The sequence below is a fragment of the Dipodomys ordii genome, unplaced genomic scaffold (assembly GCF_000151885.1).
Source record: "Dipodomys ordii isolate 6190 unplaced genomic scaffold, Dord_2.0 Scaffold15, whole genome shotgun sequence".
NCBI classification, from domain to species: domain Eukaryota; kingdom Metazoa; phylum Chordata; class Mammalia; order Rodentia; family Heteromyidae; genus Dipodomys; species Dipodomys ordii.
In genome coordinates, this window is record NW_012267231.1 from 5492444 (window position 1) to 5507429 (window position 14986).

The following is a 14986-nucleotide window of genomic DNA, read 5'->3' on the forward strand; positions in this document are numbered from 1 at the left end:
GTTCAAGCCCTACTATCACCCCGTTAAAAAATGTATATATATATATATAGATATATATATATATATATTGTGATCATGCAATTTAATGTATTTCATTACGTTGGAGTAAGTAGAGATGATGCTATGCCCTAACGACTCCTCTGGGGATGCGATCACTCATTTTCGAAGTAGAGCTTGAAAGAGAAAGAACACAAAACCTTCCTTGAGAACCCACCAAGATGCTGAGGTAAGCACGTAGCACTGGTGAGCTTGGGTTTTCTGTGGGAGGAACTATCAAGCTCTGATCACTAGCTGTGGGCTGGGTGAGGCAGGCGGCTGGAGCTGGGCTGGCTGGCTTAGAGGCCTTGGAAGGCAGTCTTCGCCCTCACAGCAGGAAGTCCTCCACTTGCACATGTGCTCCCCGTATTCATCTCCAGATTTTATTTTATACCTGAATTTATAACTGAGAGCGAGACTCTCAGGAGACGAGACTCCATCTGCTGTCTCATCAATAAGAGGAATTCTCAGCGGCTGTTGACAGCCACTGTCGAGAGACAAATCCTTTCAGGGCTACAGAATTGTTCCTCAAGTAGTTTCACACTATTTTCTGATCTCATAGAGGAATTACACACACACACACACACACACACACACACACACACACACGTATATGCAGGGGTGGTTGTGGTTCATGTTTGTAATCCTAGCTACTCAGGAGGCTGAAATTCAGAAGATTATGGTTTGATGCCACCCCAGGCAGATACATCTGCCAGATCCCATCTCAAAAACAACAAAAAACAAAAAAAAACAGCAAAAAGCTGGGATGGAGGTGTGGCTCACATGGTAGAACACCAGACAGGAGCTAGAAAACCAAGCAAGGACATGAGTTCAAAGTCTGGCCCCAACAACAACAAAAACAGGAAAATAGATGAATGCTAGTAGAAGGGTCCAATAGCCAGTATCTTAAATTCAGAATAAATAACGGGCAAGATGTACTTTAGCTAATTTCCAGTTTATTCTTACCTAGATACCAGAAGGGATTCAGTCTTTCCTAGTCTCCATCACATGGAAGGAGACCTGGTGGCAGAGAGAGAGAGCGCCATCTTGTTCCCAGGGGTGACTTTTTGTGATGACACCATGGGCCGGGGTTTGAGAGGAATTCTGAGTAAGACATGCAGAGAGAGGGAGGGGGGCGGGCAGGGATTGTGTGATGGTAGATGCTCATTTCCATTTTTGGCACCATTTCTTTTACTATGCAGTGTGCGATTAGATCTCCATGGCTTTATTATCTCCTCTACATTGACTTCCGACTATTTCTGAGCTGTGTACAAAATTATAAATCCATGTGTCTCTGTGGATGTTTTTATAGTGATGTGGAATTATGCTTGCATAGCTATATTCTTTATATATTGTATTACATGTGTCTGTGTCAGTGTGTGCACATAAAATGCAGAGATACTTTATTTGAGCCACAATCCTGTGTAGGAACACATTCCTACAGGGTGGTTTGTTACATTTTAGTTGTGATCTTCACTCAGACTTGGCTTCTGAAATCAAAAGGGTCAGTAGAGGAACCCAGAATATCAAGAACAGAGTTGGAAACTCAGAAATGTTGGGCCACTCGAATCCTGGGGTTCATTGCACCCCACCCATCAGAACACTTCTTGTGTGTGTCTGTGCTGGTCCTGGGGCTTGAACTCAGGGCCTGATCAACAACCTTGAGCTCTTTTTACTCAAGGCAGGCACTCTACCATTTGAGCGCTAACTCCACTTCCAGCATTTTGGTTATTCATTGGAGATAAGGGTCTCATAGACTTTCTTACCCAGGGTGGCTTCAAATGGTGATCCACAGATCTCAGCCTCCTAAGTAGCTAGGATGACAGGTGTGAGCCAGATTAACATGAGCTGGGATTACAGTCGAGTGCTAGGAGAGCCTGGCAGAACATTTTAATTTTAACAGTACGTAGTTTACAAATCCCAAAGCCTGCATTCTTCAGAATCACCCTGGTAAATTCCTTAAATTTCTCAGAAAAGATCCCCTGGGATTACTTTCAATTTTCATGGAAGGAATCTCAGCTTATCACCAGAAGTTTAAGGAAGAGCCTTATTCCCCTCATTTATCCCCTCCCTCCCTCCCTCCCTCCCTCCCTCCCTCCCTCCCTCCCTCCCTCCTTCCTTCCTTCCTTCCTTCCTTCCTTCCTTCCTTCCTTCCTTCCTTCCTTCTTTCCTTTCCCCCACCTGTCTTTTATGACATTCTAAAATTGGATGTTTCATCAAAAAGATGAATTTAAAAAAAACTGTAGCAGAATTTCCTTTTATTTATTTATTTAAAATCAGAACTCTAATGGTATATCTGTGGAAAAGTTATAAATGAGCTATAGTCCATTAGGCAAGAACGCATTTTTTTCCCCTTCACAATTTTATCTTTGTTTAATTGAATATTTAATTAGTACAAATAGGCAGCTAATTTTTGAGTGTGTTCAGTACATTTAGCAGGGTGGGGGTGGGGCAGGCGGGCAGGGGGCTGGGCTGTGTCTGGGCTGGCACCTCTGCCGGTGTGGATGGCCACCTTGCCCTTCGCATCCTCCTCCGTGTGGCTCATAGAAGCGAGGGGGTCATCTGGCATTAGCAAAGGAGTAAGTTAGCATTTACACTGGGCTGGATCCAGCCTGGCTGTGCATATTGGAACTTGCAGACGGAGGCTGCTTTTACGTTGATGAATGGGTTTTTTCAAGCGCTCTGCTCCCTAGTTATGAGAAGCGTGACCCGGTCAGGAGACGACTTTATGAAGCTATAAAAAATGTATGTCACTTCGGACTCTCTAATGTCAAGGGGAAAAAAAAAAACCTGTGCAAAAATGGCAGGGTAATAAGACTGTTTTCAATGCTTGAAATAGCTTTCTGTCTACAGTCAGATGGAGTCTTGAAAGTGGGGAAAGCGGAGAGGATCTATCTTGAATTGTTGTTGGGCAGATGAGGGGGAAAATACGTTTTGCGGGGGGAATCTTTGTTTGGGGAAAGGGGAAAAATATCTTTTGTTGTTGTTTTTAAGAAGCAATCTATTCCAGGTACTGGGGGCGCTTTTCAAGTATGTAGAGGGGCCAGGAAGAGAGCGGTCCCAACAAAGCCGGCACAATTTAAAAGGCATCTTTTCATCTGATATTTTATAAAGTCTTCCTTCTGAATCACAAAGAATATATATATATATATGTATATTTTTTTTCTCTGAAAGAAAGAAGAGGAAGGTTTGTCAGGTATACTGGCCCTGGTGCTTTCTCTGGAGTCTACGGATAGTGACATGCAGATTGGAACAAAGGCAGCCCTCTGTAGACCCATAATTTAGCATTCATTGAGTTTTCTCTTCTCTCTCATCAATATGCATATTTCACCACACCTGCTGCTTTCTCTCTTTTTTTTTTCATAACTCATGTTTCAATGTTAATTTACACAAAGGGAGGAGACCCAGAGAACTAAGGTCAGGTGTATGTATATATATATATATATACACATATATATATATACACACATATATATATATGTATATATATATATACACACACACACACATATATATGTGTATATATATTTAATTTGCTTTTGCCTTTATTAAGGTTTCAATTAGTCACAGGTGAACTCTGGAAAGGGCTGAGGTGGATTCAAACCCACTTTGTGGTGCTTGAGGTGTACAACAGTCAAGTGGCCTTCCAAACCCAGGGTGACTTTTGTCCTTTCTGTTCCGAGATTCGTGAGGCCAGCGCTGCACACACACTTGGGGAAGGCAGGGTGGTTATGGTGCAGATGCTCTGGACTTAGCATGCCCAGCCTTCTCATCGCCAGTCTCCAAGAGCCTTCTGACAGGGCAGGAATGAGTTTCACAACTCTCTGTCCCTCTATTCCTCATGAAGATCTCTGGAGACCTGAGAGACAGAAAGATCTTCCAGGCAGGATAGACAATGCTGAGGCTGATGGCCAAGCACAAGAAATAACAAACCACCCATGACACCAGATGAGCCCCATTCCATGCTGTCCCCCCCCCCAGTAGGTTGATTGCTTACCCTGATTTCCCTGAAATGTGTCAGTCAAACTTAGTATAACAGCATCCAGCCATGTGCTTGGCATGCAAGAGGCTGTTTTTAAACTTTACATTGAAAGCAAAGACAAGACTCAGCTGAGCTCACCGCAGGTATGGTCGTTCATGAAAGAGATGGTTTTCTTGATTAACCTAGAAACTGACAGTTGTGGGATGGGTCCGGTATTGCTATATCTAAGGTTCGTGGGCATTTTGCTTGCCTTTGGTCAACGCAGAATCTCTCTGTCCTCGACAGAGAAACGAACGTGGTAACTGGCACAATGTATGAGGAGCTGGCATGTTTTCGGCCCCTTATTCGCAACAAGGATAGGGGGTCATGGAGCAGTGAGCAAATGCCCTGAAACAAAGCAAGAGAGGATGAGGACTATGAAGCGGAATGTGGTGATACATGCCTACAGTCCCGGTTTCTGGAGAAATACATAGATTTGGAGGACAGCTCTGGCAAGACGTCCCCGAGGCAGGCTTGCTGCTGGGAGCTGTTGGTGGAAAACGATTGGAATTGGAAGCCAGCTCTGAGCAAAAGCACGAGGTCCTACCTAGAAACAGAACAAAACAAAAACGGGCAAAGCAGGAAGGGATGCTGAATGAGCTCAAGCCGTACAGAACCTGGCAGGTGTGAGGATCTGAGTTCAAAAGCCCACTAACAAACAGTGAAAGAAGAGAATTGAAAAACACTAGTCAACCCGATACAATACAGATCTGTATTTTTATCATCCATCTTTTTTTTTCTTTTTGTGGACACCAGAGATCATGCATCTTTATATAAGAAAGAAACACAATGAAGAAGTTCTTGAGAAGAAAACAGGTTAAGCTGAGATCTTGAGAAATCAGAAGGCCTGAATTTATGGGCACCCCAGAGATAGCTATGAGGGCGAGGTTTTGTTTCGGGGTGCCTTTACTTTCTCTCTCTCCCCGCCCCTTCTCTAAATAATTGAGCTTAAGCGCATGAAAAGCTATTTTCTCAGGAAAAATTCCACAGCATTGAAGAATTTATTAACAATTTACATAATTGCTTAAGTAATCTGCATAATTGACAGAAAGTTTAATTTGACCCTAGTTCAACTGTAACACTTATGGTTTTAAATGGAAATTGGTATAATTCATTTATGAGCGTAATTAAGCCATGGTGTCTTACAAATACAATGTATGCTGCCTGAGGCCTCCCAGGCCAGAACATGCTATTAGAATGTTTTATTTAAATATGTCAAATCTGTTCATCTCAACAGTCCACCCATGTCAGATGAGAGCAAATGGCTTATTTGACCTTGAGTAGTGTACTGCTCACAAGAGGGTATTTACGGCACATGATTCTGTCTTACCAGAAGAAGCCGGAGTCTAAAGAAATGCAATACCTTACTGATATTCGATTCCAGAAAGCATCTTGCCATATCAGAGACTTATTTTGTGGATGAGGTCTTGTGTTTCGGCCCAGAGATCTTCTGACTCATACCTACGTGAATAGTTGAGATGACCGACATACACCGTGACTCCCAGTTTAATACTAATCATAGAATTGTTCAACATCAGTTTAACAGGAAAAATAAAAGCCTTATAAATACTAACCTGTCAGGTTTATAGCCAGGGAACTAGCGATCATTACAAGAGATCTAGGCACCAAGGGATGATGACTCCAATCCTAGCTACTTGGGCAGCTGAGATCATTGGGATTGTGATTCGAGGCTGGGACAGCTTCGCTTTTCTCAAAGAGGTGTTGGACACAATGGCGTAAGCCTGGTATCCTCACTAAAAGGTGGTCTGATGTGGGTGGGTGGTGTTGGCACAGAAAGTGAAACCCTGTCTCAGAAATTACTAGAAGACGGTGAGTGCAGTTGCAGATGTGGCTCTGTGACTAGATTACCTGCCTGGATTGGAGTTCAAACCCCAGACCACCAAGAATAAGTAAACACATAACCACGGACTGAAGGGGGAGAAGATTCTGTCCACCTGTCCTGAAGTTCTGTCCACCTGTCCTGAAGTTGCATACAGTTTATATTTAAATGCACAGTGAATTCAACTAATATAATGGGTAGTTAACCCACATAGAGAAACAGTAGTTTTCTCTGAAAAGAGCTGCTGGAAGGGTAGAGATTAAGTTTGAAAGACATGCAATAGCTCATGGTTCACAGCATGGATGATCTGAGTGGTTTCCATTGTCACAGGGATCCGGGCAGACCTTAGGGACCCTAAAAATCTGCAGATGGTTCGGCTGCTTGTGGCATGATTGGGAGACAACACCTCTCATGGGCACACACAACATAAATCCTTCCCCCACACACACCCCTACGAGAATTCCCAAGCAAATCTTCTCATGGATTCTATGTGACCCCCAACTCTACCTCTTGGAGTAGCTTTATCTCCCTTCTTTTTCCCCTTATGAAATTCACATTCCTTTTTCTCACTGATACTTCACTCTTCTGGCTCAACTTTCTTACTTTCTTATTTCCTTCAGTTCTACTCAACTTATACTTATCTTGTTTATTCTTTTTTTTTTTTTTTTTGGTTGGTCATGGGGCTTGAACTCTGGGCCTGGGCGCTGTCCCTCAGGTCTTCAGCTCAAGGCTAGCGCTCTACTACTTGAACCACAGCACCATTTCTAGTTAATTGGAGATGGAACATCTTGGACTTTTCTTCCTGGTTCAGGCTTTGAACTTCAGTTCTCTAGGACTTGACTTCCTAAGTAGCTAGGGTTACAGGTAAGAGTCACTCATGCCTGGACTACCTTACATTTTCAACTCACTAAGTTTATTGGATCACTCGTTGAGATGTGAAAAGAAATGAACTACCATGAATTAGAGAATCACCATTTATGGAAACCTGCCCAGGTATCCAGCCCTGGTATCTCTCCCTCTCTTCTTCCCTCCTTCCTTTCCTCATTCCCTCTCTCTGTCTATGTGCCTGTCTGTCTGAGTCCCTGTCTGCATCTCTGACTCTCTGTCTCTCTTATTCTTTGAATGCAGGTTAGATTGCAGGTTAGATTGTAGTAAAAATCCAAAACAGAAATAAGCCCACTTAGGACCCCGTTGTATTACACAGAGTTTGGGCACGAACGAGGAGTGTATGATGAAATTGTGTTTATCATCGAAAACTTGTGCTCGAGAAGATGTGAGCACTTAATTAATTATTGATCATTTGGCAAGAGGTGAAGTGAGATTAGAAAAGTCACATTGGAACCAGAGATGGTAGACCCTCCCCCACACACCCCACAAACAGATCACGCTGCTCAATGAATAACGAATGCATGTTGTAGGAGACAACAGAGAAAGAAGGGTGAAGCAGTAAAATTACTGCGTAGAGACTGTGTCAAGTGCTCTATAGGGGGTGTGATTCCTGTCTTAGCACTGAGGAGAATCTCTTCACTATCCTGAAGAGAGAATGCGGCACTGGTGCCCAACACTGACTTTCCAAGGGAAGGTGTATCCTACCTGAGCAGGTCAAAGATCTTTACTTGTGTTTATTAGCTGAGCAATTAGGGGAAACCTACTTTTTCATGATGCTAAGTGAGGCCAAACCGATAAATTGCATGACTTCAAGCGAAGTATTCAGAAGTTACAACTTTACTGTGTGGTGGCTGCACCTAATTAGGGCAAACATATTGTGACTGCCAATTTTGAAAGTAGAGAAAAAATTGTATTTCTTAAGAGAGTGGATTATTCTTCACTTTTGACACGAATCAATGACACATTATTAGGATATTAAACACACACACACACACACACACACACACACACACTTTTGAATACTTTGTGATGCATGAAGAACTCTCTTCCAGAGTTAAATGAAACCAAGGAAGGATGAAGAAGCGAATGGACCATCCACCCTCTCAACTTCAGAATATCTGGTGAGATTGGCAATGTTATCTTCATTCTTTAAGATGGTGCTTTTTCCAGTCGTGTGAACAAACCTGCCTCCACCACCATTTTATCTTATGGCACTACATAAAATTAACCTCGATTCTCAAATTTAGTTAGGATCAGATTCTGGGGCCACAAATATCTAATCTCATATACACTGACAGGAAAGAACAAGTGATAGTCATAAATATATTTGAAAACGTTAGCAAAGAAGTAAAATGGTAGAAGGTCATTGATGTCATTTAAAAAGTGGACCAGATTGTTTACCTTTGGTTGGAGTGACTACTATCAAAAGAAAAAAAAAGGAATCAAAAATGAAAACAGAAAAATTGGAGCCCTTGTGTGCTGTTGGTGGGGCTCAGGGATTGAGTGAAGAGTGGAGAATTCTATAAGAGTCGTATGGAATTAGGAGGAATGTTCATAAAGTTAGAATCCTACTTCTATAGAATTATAAGAAAAGCAAAAGGGACACATTCTCTCTCTCTTTCCAATCCTTTACCTCTCCCTCTTCTCCCCTTTCTCCTTTCCTTACTTTCTTTCTTTTTCTCTCTTCCACATGAGAACACACTGCGGTATGGCTATGTAAAAACTAAAGAGAAAGCTCTCAGCAGAAACAAAACTCAACACTGTGTCTTTGCACTTCCAGGACTCTCAAACTATGAGAAAAATACATTTCCATTGTCTAATACACCAACGCTGTGGTGCCTATTAAACTACCTGATCTAATCAAATGCAAGATGACTGTGGGACACTGCATGTCAGTCCCGCAAAAGAATTAAATACGAGTTACCATATGAAACAAAATATCATACAAATATATACTTAAAATATATACAGATAAAATATATAACAAAAGACCTGGAAGCCAGACACGGAAGAATTATATGTGCATCGTTTTTACACAGTGACAATGGAAAAGATAGCCAAAAGGTCAAAACACTCCAACTTTTCAATGAAAGATGAATGGATGAAACAAAGTAGATGCACACGTTCCAAGGAATGCTATTGTTTTAGGAAGGAAGGAAATTCAGATGTATGTTACCATCTAGATAAAGCTTGAGGAACATGTAAAGAAATAAGCCAGCCACTAAAAGGTAAATAGTTAATTTAGGACCCTGAATAATGGATTCATAAAAATAGTAAAATTTTCCAGGTGCTAGTGGCTCACATCTGTAATCCTAGCTAATCAGGAGGCTGAGATTTGAGGATCATTTGAAGCCAGCCTGAGAAGGAAAGCCCTGGAAACTCTTATCTCCAATTAGGCACCAAAAAAAAAAAATCAGAATTGGAGCTGTGGCTAAAGTGATAGAGTGCTAGCCTTGAGCACAAAAACTCAGGGACACTGCCCAAGCTCAGAGTTCAGAACCAGTACAACACAATAACAACAACAACAACAGCAATGTGGTATGGTGTTTATTGCTGGCTGTGGGCAGAGAACAAGGGAAAATGGTCTTAATGCATAGACAGGTTTAACTTTTCAAGACTAAATGTTCCGGAAAGTGATTGCATGACAAGATGCAACTGAACTGTATGCTTAAAAACGAATACACAGTTTGTGTTTTGTGCATTGTATTTAAAACCTTTAACGAATATTTTAAAAAGTGGACCCGCTTTATGATGAGATTTGTCAGGCTGAGTACTCTTCTAACAGTTAGCAAAAGACAAGCAACCCTTTTCCCCAACATCCCTACAAGTGTATCCGTGTGTCCACCCTGAGATTTCGAAGGTTCTAGGAGAATAGGTTGTAGCGCTCTATATTTTTACTTGTCTGGGGAAATTGTGTTTTGTTTTTTTCCCCCTTGATGGACCTGAGTGTTTGAGAAGGGAAAATAATGGAAAGCCGTCCCACCAGGAAATTAAACGCCGCCTTCTCTATTATTTGTGGGCCTGCAACCTTTGGGTTCATGTCATGGCGTGTGTTTCTAATATGTGGGCATCAGCGGACACTTTACTATTTGCATCCTGGAGATTTCAAAGCGCTTTATGAATAACAATTTCCTGAGACGTTGGCTTCTGGCAGCCCCAATTGATTTTTTTTTCCGAGGAGAGTACCTATTTCATCATGACAGGTGTAAGGGAATGTCGTGAGGAATCTTCCTCCAGACACACGGGTAGGCTTAGGAGGGCAAGGAGTGTGGGGGAAAAAACAAACAACCCCCTGCCCCCCCCCAAGATCAAAGGATCTCTTGGCCTCTGGGAGAAGTTCATAAGAGCAATGTATTAGTCCTAAAATGATTCATAGCAGCATTTAAAATGACAAATCACTTGTACCCTTCAATTAACCATTCAGGGTTTACCAACAGCACATGTACTAGGTTTTGTGAATGAGACTGGGATACAAAACCAAATGGGGGGGACTGGGGGGCTGGGAAGGTGGCTCAGTGGTAGAGCGCTCGCCTTGCATGCCTGAGGCCCTGGGTTCATTCCTCAGCACCACATAAGCAAAAAGAAAAAAGCCAGAAGTGGTACTGTAGCTCAAGTGGTAGAGCGCTAGCCTTGAGCTGAAGAGCTGAGGGACAGCGCCCAGGCCCAGAGTTCAGGCCCACGACTGGACCCAAGCAACAACAACAAAAAAACCCCAAAAAACCAACATGGGAAAACTTTTCTTTCTTAGTTTCTCTTCCTTCCTTCCTTCCTCTCTTTTTCTGTTTCCCTACCTCTCTCCCTTGACCCTTCCTTCCTTCTCTTCTTCCTTTCTTCCTTGCTTTCTTTCTCTCCCTTTCTGTTTTCCCTCCTCATCTTCCCTCTCCTCTCCTGTTCTCTCTTTTTTTGTGGTGCCAGTAACCAGGGCTTGAACTCAGGGCTTGGGCTTAACTCTAGACTGGCACTTGAGCCATACCTCCACTTCCAGCATGTTGGTGGCTGGAGACAATAGTCTCACGAACTTTCCTGCCCTGGATGAGCTTCAAAGCACAGTTCCCAGATCTCAGTCTCCTGAGTAGCTAGGATTACAGGCATGAGCCACCAACTCCTGTCTTTATAAATAAATAAATAAATAAACATCTCATCTGGACATTTTAGTGAAATGTGAAGGAAAGTGGAAAGGAGAAGATAATGATACGGTTTCCAGGACATTTGAATGTCATGTAGAGACCCAAGGATATTCTTATGATTGAACTTCTCTGAGGAGACAAGAGACAAGAAGAGATCTGTTCCCCATCTCTGGTGGATTGAGAGGATTCTTTTTTTTTTTATAGTCTCTCCTCTTGTTGTGGTTGAATTCCTGGTGAACACCAACTATTACCCTTTTGGGAATTCAGAATAGACAGGGTAAAGTCCTACTCCGACTTCAAGGAAAAACTAAATATCTATTACCTTGTTGCATGAGAGATTCCTTTGGGGACATTTTTCTTTTCCTGTTTTCTTTCTTTCTTTTTTTTTCCTCTGTGGAGTGATAGGTTTCCCAGAGAGGAAAATAAAAGTCCGGTGAAATATTTAATCAAAGTGTAATTCACCATTGTTGGGTGATTAAAAAATAGTCGTGGTTTTGTTTTTTAATCAGGAGAAAATGTATTGTTATGGTCAAAGCATGTCTCAGACACAAGCTTAAAAAGCTTAATGTTATAACTACTCAGCATCTTTTTGGGAGAAGTAACTAGGCTTTTTCAAGTGGGTACCATATCAGACTGAAACAATGCATTGGCTCTCCACCTAGGCAGAGCAGAAGGGATCTATCAAATCACCTGACACAGTGGGGTTCAAGTGAATTTTTTCTCAGCTCATTCCAGTGGCTCCAACCAGGATATGAATTTCCATCTCGGCACCATTAGGTGCCCTGGTTGCTTAATTACCGAATGAATGGAAAGTTGTTGTATGGTATTGACACCTCCTCTGTGTATCATTCTGTGCAGAACATGAATGACTAATGGAATTGCCCCCAACTACAGTCAGAGTTGTTTACTGATAGAATTAAAGCTGGAACTGGCTGGATCCGAGTGAGAAAACTCTACTAAAATGTCACAGTTCCTCCACCGGGTTCTCCTCTTGACAAACAGGGACAATTAAGGATGGCTCTGAAAGCTTCTGTTATTCCTTAGGTTCCTTTGGGTGTTGTACTGACTTCAAACTCCCCCTGTAAATGTGAGCATCAGTAATCTAGGGCTGGGTACCCACAGAGGCGCTCTGCCCAGGTAGGTAGTAAGTTGGTCAAGAAGAATGGTGGAGCTGGGCGCCGGTGGTGGCTCACGCCTGTCATCCTAGCTACTCAGGAGGCTGAGATCTGAGGATCAGGGTTCAAAGCCAGCCTGGGAAGGAAAGTCTGTGAAACTCCTCTCTCTAATAAATCACTCTGAAAACCGGAAGGGCACTGTGGTAGAGCGCTAGCCTTCAGCTAAAGAGCTGAGTGACAGTGCCCAGGCCCAGAGTTCAAGCACCACAGCTGATCAAAAACAAACAAACAAACAAAGAATGGTGGATGCCTGCCTCTGTCACTTTAGTGTCATTACTACTTCCTGAAGTCCCCATAGCTTCCTGGGTAAATAGATGCTTCCTAAAAGTAACGGATATGGACGGAGCTGTGAATAACAAGAAGTTGATCCTGATTTCCAAGAACTCTGCCATGTGTATGAGACACGGTTGCCTGTTGCAGCGAGCACTCTGTGAATGAAGCAAAGGAGACGTTCCGATGTTCATGTGAGCTCTCTCTGGGAGGTCCACAGTCCACGCACCGCAGACATGGCCTCTGTATTTTCACCTTGGTTCATTCTACCCAAAATGTCAGGTGCCAGGCAAGCAGGTGCTGCCAGGCGATGGCTGGAATCGCCATACTCCAATATGGGACCAGCTTGGGTGAGGGATGCGTGAGTTCCCTCCCACATGTCTTTCTTCTACGTTCGTGGGGGTTGACACGTCTCTGAGAGAGCAGAAGGAGTAAGAGATCCCCTAGTCTCTCCCACCAGCACTGAAGGAGTAATTTATGACATGACATCTTTCTATTCTTCTGCTTATTCCTACTGTTGACTCATATGACAAATGGCCTCTGGGAAATTGGAGTGTGGATTTTTACATACTTCACGGAGGTACAGTTGTTACCTTCCTCCTAACTTTTGTTCAACGGTGTCACTGGAGTCATTAAAATATGGGTCCTGGAGGGCTTGAGATGAGTTGTCCCTCCACCAGGAAGTAGACCTAAATTGGGGTACACAGGGTGCATGGACTCTTTTATATTCAGCTTTGTAGATTTTCATAAGTAGCAACCTGAGGAGAGGAAGACAAAGCACAAACAAATAATCGTCTAGCTCTTATTACAGTGAGATCTCAGACAACTGTGGACAGTCCTTCTGAGGTACACACACACACACACACACACACCTGCAAATGTGCACAGAAATATACACACATATATGCATGCATACACACATAGCCATGTACATATATGTTTGTGTGAACTCTCTCTGGAATTTCTACAGTCTACAGTCCATGTATTTCAGGTATCTTTGCTCTCTGAGTATACTCAGTGCTTATATGTATGTATATATATAAACATATATATATCTTAGGTTATCTATATCTATATAATATTACAATATACAATATAGATTTTATATATTATAGCTTATGTATGTGTATGCATATATATGCTATTATACATACATAATATGTAATATATACATATTATATATTATATACATATTATACATATATAACCTATAATACATATAAAGATTATATATAAAGATATATAAATGTATAGTTCTTGGGAACATTGAGTATTGCCCATTAACATGGGTGTTTGAGAGATATAAACTTGGCCCTACTCTTAGCTCTTTCAGCTTTGATTTCCTCACTATTATGCCTCCATCCTAACACTTGATACACAATTATGGTAGTAATTAAGCCAGGTAATTGGCATAACTGAAGAGCACCATGTCTGTGTAGTAAATTAAAGTTGTCATATTAAGTCATCCTGATATCATTTGCATGCTGGCGGCACAAAACTCTTAATTCTTCAACAAATGACCCACCATTTTCTTAAGCAAAAATAACCAAGTTGACTTAATGCTACAGTTAAAGTTGTGTGTATGTGTGTATGTGTGTGTGTGCATGCATGTGTGCATACATACAAGCACATCAGATCTGAGACCAGAGTTCATACCCTCCGTGGTTCAGTGGCCCTGATGATAGGAAGTCAGGTCCTCTAGAAGTAAAAGCCCAGGTGTTTTTGTATCCAGCAATTCCCTAAGACTTGAGAGTCAGAGAGGAAGGGAAATGAGCCGTTCTTTGAACTTCTTAGTCCCTGAGATATAATTAGCTACCGCCAACTCCTGTGTTTTACTTTTCTCATTCCACTACAACCATATAACCTCGAGTCTCCTATCCTTTTTATCTGCTTTCCTGTTCACTAACAAATCAGAAAAATGCTTGAGAAAAATCCACCAGGTGACATCTGGCTACCATTGATAGACAAACACTAAAAACTCCCCATCCGTCAAGATGAAGGGACCTGAATGGAAGTGTTATCCTTAACCCCATCCCAAAATAGAAGCAGCAGCCACACCAACTATCATCGGGAGATATAATGGGACAAGGAGAAGAAATTGAGCTTTCTCCCTTGTCAAATTCTGACAACATTCTCTTGAGAACACAAAATGATTAGCAATTCTCAGAACACGGGCAAGTGATGCCAGCTCCTTGAAACTCAGATTCCGTGTGTCAAATTAGGCTAGAAAGAGTGTCTAATGTACTAAGTGGTTGTGAAGATCCTAAGTACACATTTGTAAACCACTTAGGACAGTGACTGGCAGAAGGTAAAAGCTATGTAAGCGTTTGGTAAACACAGTAACCTAATCATTGAAATGGGAGAATAAGAATGTTCTAAATGTTACTGCTTTCTCTCTTACAGAGCCATAGGGAGATATTTTATGTAATAAATACACATAGGTACACACCTCCGAGGATTATGCCTCAAGTCTATTGATTTATTTTTTATTTTTATTGTGAAAATACTGTACAGAGGGGTTACAATTACATGGACAAGATAATGAGTACATTTCTTACCAAGCATTGTAGCCTCCTTCTTTGTTTCCCCTTCCAAGTCTATTGATTGTTTTAGACGAGTAAAGTATAAT